The following is a 6,495-nucleotide window of genomic DNA, read 5'->3' as shown; positions in this document are numbered from 1 at the left end:
AAATATCTGTCTTTTCCACTAGACTGGTCTTCAAGGCAGGAGCCGGGTGCCTACCATATACTCTGCATTCAGAAATGTTTATTCAATGAACACTCTTTGTTATCTTCTGAGCCCCGTGGAACCACGTTCAGTTGTGAGTGCAGACCTCCCTCCACCCTAGCTATAGTCCATTTCCATGCCTTAGACTTTTCTCCCAGACGTCTTTGTTACTTTTGTCTCCAGTATCTTTGGAGGCCAAAAGCCCATTTCCCAGATGTCCTGGAAAAGAGAGAAGTTGGCTATTTTGCTATTTCTTTTTTTTTTTTTTTTTTTTTTTGAGATGGAGTGTTGCTCTGTTGCTCAGGCTGAAGTGCAGTGATGTGATCTCAGCTCACTGCAACCTCCACCTCCCGGGTTCAAGCTATTCTCCTGCATCAGCCTCCTGAGTAGCTGGGATTACAGGCACCTGCCACTACGCCTAGCTAATTTTTGTATTTTTAGTAGAGATGGGATTTCACCATGTTGGCCAGCTGGTCTTGAACTTCTGACCTCAAGTGATCCACCTGTCTCAGCCTCCCAGAGTGCTGGGATTACAGGTGTGAGCCACCGTGCCCAGCCCCTTTGTCTTTCTTATCCTATCTTCCAGGTGGTCCTGACACTTCAGCAAGCTCACCTGTCCATAATCTAGGGGAATTTGCCCTTAAAACCCCATTTTAGCACCATTGCCAAAACCCTCCAGGACCTTACAACATTACTGGAGGAGGCCAAGCTGTAGTTAAAACCCTCCCTTGTTTGCTTTTCCACGACTCTCCCTTCCACCGTTGCATTACTCCCTTCTCAGGCTGCTATGAAGAAATACCTGAGACTGGGTAATTTATAAAGGAAAGAAGTTTAATTGACTCACAGTTCTTCATGGCTGAGGAGGCCTCAGGAAACTTATCATGGTGGAAGAGGCAGCAAACACGTCCTTCTTCACAGGGTGGCAGGAGAGAGAATGAGAGCTGAGTGAAGGTGGAAGCCCCTTATAAAACCATCAGATCTCGTGAGAACTCACTATCACGAGAATAGCATGGGGAAACTGCCTCCATGATTCAGTTACCTTCTATCGGGTCCCTCCCACCACATGTGGGGATTATGGGAACTACAATTCAGGATGAGATTTGGGGGGGACCCAGTCAAACCACATCACACATGCTTCTGTCACTGCTGTTATGTTGTGTTGTAATTTGTTTCCATGTCTTTAACTCCTCCAAGACTGTAAGCTCCACAAGAGGAGCTGCTGTTTATTTGTTTTTGCCTCTCTAGCATCTAGCACAATGCTAGGCACAAAGTAGGTGCTCAATAAATGTCTGTTGGACAGAATGGAAGGGATCATGCTTAGACACTTGGGGGAATCACCTCCATTCTGATTTAAACATCAGCACACTTACCTGTGTTATTTCTAAAGTCCTAAACTTAGAGCCTCCTGCCCTTGGACCCTTCCCCTTGTTCTCATTCCTATAGAACTATGTCATAGCCAAGGGGACTTTGGATGTCAGAAACGGAAATCTGCTGACACCCAAATGTAATAGATTATTGAGAGAGAGAGAGAGAGAGCGAGAGAGCGAGAGAGAGAGAGAGAGAGAGAAGACTTGTGGAAACCCAGGAAGAGGTGATCCATCAAATAATCTCAGGAAAGGCAGAGATGGGGCAGCCCTAGAGCCTTCAGCAACAAGAGTTCATGGGCCTTTATTAACCCTACTGCTCTGCCATGAATCTCTGACTGAGCTCAGCTCCCTTCATGGGGCAGCTTCCTTGCGTTCTTGGCCACTCACTGACAAGGTGGCCCAATTCTAAAGTCCAGGGACAGGAAACAGCCCTTGACTCCTCCTCCTGGGGAAGACTATCCAGTTCCAGTCAGTCCTGGTTTGGGTGGGGGTGGGGAAGCAAAATCACAGCCTTCAGAGCTGCTTCTTTCAACTATTTTACTATTGTCTTCATTAGCTTTGGAGGCCAATAGCCCATTTCCCAGACTTCCTGGAAAAGAGAGAAGTTGACTCCTTTGTCACTTCTTGGGGAAGTCTGATTAAGGCAAAAAAAGGTTGCCTGCTGTTGACAAAGAGGCACAGTAAATGCCTGGCTAACTTGCTCCTGGAGGAACCTCTTACCTTTTCATTTTTCCCACCTGTTAACCCGGTCCAGCAAGTGCCTGGGAAAGGACTGCAGCTGATGGAGGATTGCGGCTGTCTTTGGTCACACCATGTATGGGCATGTGCTGTAAATGCGTGACCTTGATTGGGGCCGGTGCAGCCTGCAGGAGGTGCCCTGGCTGGTCAGAGTTAGCTCTGCAGGTACTGGGTTGGGGGCCAGGAGGGTTGGGGATGCTGAGGTTGGGGAGCACAGTCCAGGGCTTCTTCCCCAGGCAGACAGGTTGACCAAGAGGAATCACAACATGGGTCCAGGGGGCAGGTCAGGGGAAGCAAGCAGGTGCTCCAGTCTTGAGCCTGTAGCAAAGCAGGTAAGCACCATTCAAAAGAGCTCTGTCAAAGGTCCCTTACCACCTGGTGTTGGCCAAATTCTATGACTCTCAGGTTTCCCTGCTGGGTTTCTTCATGCGCTCTGCCACTGTACCCCAGTTTCTTTCCTAAAGTCTTTCTTGGGCTCTCAGGTCCTTCTTTTTTTCTGTTTTTCATCCCACAAATGGAATGAGGCATCTTGTTCTCTTTCACTGGTTCCACCATTTCCTTAACAGCTTCTGATTTTGATCCACTTTTTCAGAAAGGTAGTAGATGGTAAGAGATCTGGGCTCTGCCGTTTGCGGTGTGTGACGTCTGTTGCTCTATTGACTTCATTCTTCCTAAGCTTCATTTTCCCAGACTATAAATGTGAGACTGTTCAGAGTTCCCACTTTAGACCAGGTGTGGTGGCTCAAGCCTGTAATCCTAGCACTTTGGGGGGGCCAAGGCAGGAAGAACACTAGAGGTCAGAGGTTCAAGACCAGTCTGGGCAACATAGGGAGACCCTGTCTCTACAAAATGAGTTCCTACTTCATGAGGGTTGTTACATGGAATAAGTAAACTCATGTAAGTAAAACGCTTCGTACGGGGTCTGGAGTGTACTAAGTACTCCATGAAAGTCACCTGCTGTTACTTTCCCTCTCTTGCGGTTTCTAGGAGACCTTCTCCCTCCCCTTATTTCAACTCTCTCCTGTAGAATGATCTCCAAATCTGAATGTTTGGTCTGAGCTCCAGAGTTTCACCTGCATGTTGAGTGGCAGTGAAGGCAGAGGAAAAAGCATGAGTTCATGTGATGGCAGACAAAGGCTCGTGTCCTGCTCAGCACTCACAGCTGTAAACTTTGCACAAGGTATTTCATCTCAACATGTGTTCATCCAGTCATCCATAAGTACAATACTGACCGTTGCTTTGCTGAAGTGGAATAAGTTTGGCCTTGTCCATTTCATCCATCGCACTTACCATGCTCCAGAATTACATCTCTCCACACTCTTCCCCAGCTGGAAGGAAAGCGAGGTCCTTGACAGCAGGAGCTTCGCCTCCTTTCTCCCTCCTCCATTCCTTGCCCCAGCAGTCTCCTAGCACAGGTTCATAACATTACTTCCTCATTCACTTTCTCTCCTATATCCCTTTGACTTCTCAAGGTCAATATGTACCAAACCAGACAACTAATCGTTGTCTTCACTAGACCTGACCCATGAATTTAACAAATAGTTATTAAGTGCCAGGATTAAGAGTTGAAACAGAAAGAAGATAGATGAGACACTGTCTCATTTATGGAATTGTTCACTGTCTACTGGGGAGATGGATAATGATGCTGGGATGTGTATTTGCAACAGGATTACAGACATTGCTCAGGGGGCCCTAAGCATAGAGAAGGAATGTTTCTGACTATAGAGGATGGAGAAGGCCCCTTAGAGAAGGTGATAATTATCCTGGGTATTGATGAAAGAGTAGAAACTTGCCAGGCAGAGAAGACTGACGGATGGCTGGAAGAGTGCTGTGATGGGGCATGAACTAAAATGGTGTGTTCAGCTGGAATGGAGGGCTGAGACCATACCATTTCCCCTCATTTTCTTTTTTTTTGGAGTCTCATTCTGTCGCCAGGCTGGAGTGCAGTGGCACAATCTCGGCTCACTGCAACCTCTGACTCTGGTTCAAGTTATTCTTCTGCCTTAGCCTCCCAAGTAACTGGGACTACAGGCATGAGCCACCACGCACAGCTAATTTTTGTATTTTTAGTAGAGACGGGGTTTCACCATGTTGGCCAGGATGGTCTCAATCTCCTGACCACCTTGGCCTCCCAAAGTGCTGGGATTATAGGTGTGAGCCACGGTGACCAGCCCCCTCCTTTTCCTAAGTGGAAATTTGACACATACACAAGAATAGAAAACAGAAAGTATAACACTCAAATAGTATAAAACACCCGGGATCACTCAGCTTCAACAACTATCAACTCCAACTCATGGAAAATCTTGTTCTACCTATGTCCTTACTCACTAAACCCCCATACCATTATTTTGATACAAATCTCAGACACTGAATAATTTCACTTGTAAATATTTTTGGGGTCTATATGCTATGACAATTCTGTGAAAAAAAATTTTTTTTTTTTTTGAGACGGAGTTTCGCTCTTGTTACCCAGGCTGGAGTGCAATGGCGCAATCTCAGCTCACCGCAACCTCCGCCTCCTGGGTTCAGGCAATTCTCCTGCCTCAGCCTCCTGAGTAGCTGGGATTACAGGCACATGCCACCATGCCCAGCTAATTTTTTTGTATTTTTAGTAGAGACGGGGTTTCATCATGTTGACCAGGATGGTCTCGATCTCTTGACCTCATGATCCACCCGCCTCGGCCTCCCAAAGTGCTGGCATTACAGGCATGAGTCACTGCGCCCGGCCTGAAAAAATTTTTAAATAAATACTTTGGTATCTTAAAAAGATAAAGTACATCCTCTTTTTGTCCTTAAAAAGAAGGCATAGTATAGTCTAACACTGCAACTTGTTTGCTGTATTTGTATCTTAGCCATCTGTCTGGTGACCACGCTGTATCAGAATATGTAGAATTGACTTCCTCTTTGAGGAGGCTACCTAGTATTCCATTTGTGAATATGCCGTAATTAACTTAGTACCCAGCTGATGGGCATTTAGGTTATTCCCAACCTTCTAATACAAAACAAAGCTGAGAGAACACCCTTAAATATACATCTTCGCTACCTATGGGCATTCCTGGATGTGGAATTGCTAAGATCTGCACATAGATTCTGAAAGATGCTCCCTATTCTGCCTAACAGGTGCTCTGAATGATATGACAAGGTTGCTTTCTCTCTGTTCTGCAGGCTTTTGACACTTTGTCGTTCTCTTTCTATGCCTTCCTCGTTTACTCAGTGACATATACCATTTCGACTCCCCTCAGCCTCCTCCCTCCTGGATTAGGCCTGCCTACTTTCTTTTTTCTTTCTTTTTCTTTTTCGAGACGAAGTTTTGCTCTTGTCGCCCAGGCTGGAGTGCAGTGGTGCGATACCGGCTCACTACAACTTCTGCCTCCCGGGTTCAAGCGGTTCTCCTGCCTCAGCCATCCGAGTAGCTGGGATTACAGGCGCGCGCCACCACACCCAGCTAATTTTTGTATTTTTAGTAGAGAAGGGGTTTCACCACGTTGAACAGGCTGGTCTCAAACTCCTGATATCAAATGATCCACTCGCCTCGGCCTCCCAAAGTGCTGGGATTACAAGGGTGAGCCACTGTACCCAGCCAGGCTGGCGTGCTTTCTTATCAAGGCAGCTGCGGCTATCAACTCAGCGTGTATTCTAATCACCTGCCAAAGCGAACATCCTAAAACAGGAACTGAATCATTCTCTTACTTAAATACCTCTGTTGCTGTGTCATCTACATTATTAGAAAATCCAACTCCGGCCGGGTGTGGAGGCTCAAGCCTGTAATCCAAGCACTTTGGAGGCCAAGGCGGGCGGATCACCTGAGGTCAGGAGTTCAAGACCAGCCTGACCAACATGGTGAAACCCTGTCTTTAAAAAAAAAAAAAATCCAACTCCTTAGCCTGCCTTCACTGCACTCTTGTTTGTCCCCAGAGTCTCACTTATTTCTCATATACCTTAGGCTTCACTGAAACTGGACTCTGGTGCCTTACTTGGGCCTTAGTTCACCCATTCCCTCCTCTTTCTGCTTGCAGAAGTCTTGCTTATCCTTGAAGGTAAACTCCATCTCCTCCATGAATCCACACAGTGTAAGGACCACTGGTTTTGGACCCAGGTTGACTTGAATTCTTATACTGGCTCTCTTTTGGGGGGTTATTTAATTCTGAAACTCAGAGTTTTCATCTGTTAGAGAAAGGCACAAACACCTACCTTGCAGGATGACTGTGAGGCTCAGGGATAATGGGAATATAGTAGGGGCTGAATAAAAAGCAATTCTGATTATTTCCGCGGTCACTATTACCGCCCAGCCGCACTTGATTGCAGCCGCTGGTGCTACACCGGCTGCATTTGCTTCGTGTTGTGGACAAGA

The sequence above is a fragment of the Callithrix jacchus genome, chromosome 15 (assembly GCF_049354715.1).
Source record: "Callithrix jacchus isolate 240 chromosome 15, calJac240_pri, whole genome shotgun sequence".
NCBI lineage: Eukaryota > Metazoa > Chordata > Mammalia > Primates > Cebidae > Callithrix > Callithrix jacchus.
Note: the sequence above shows the minus strand (reverse complement) of the source record.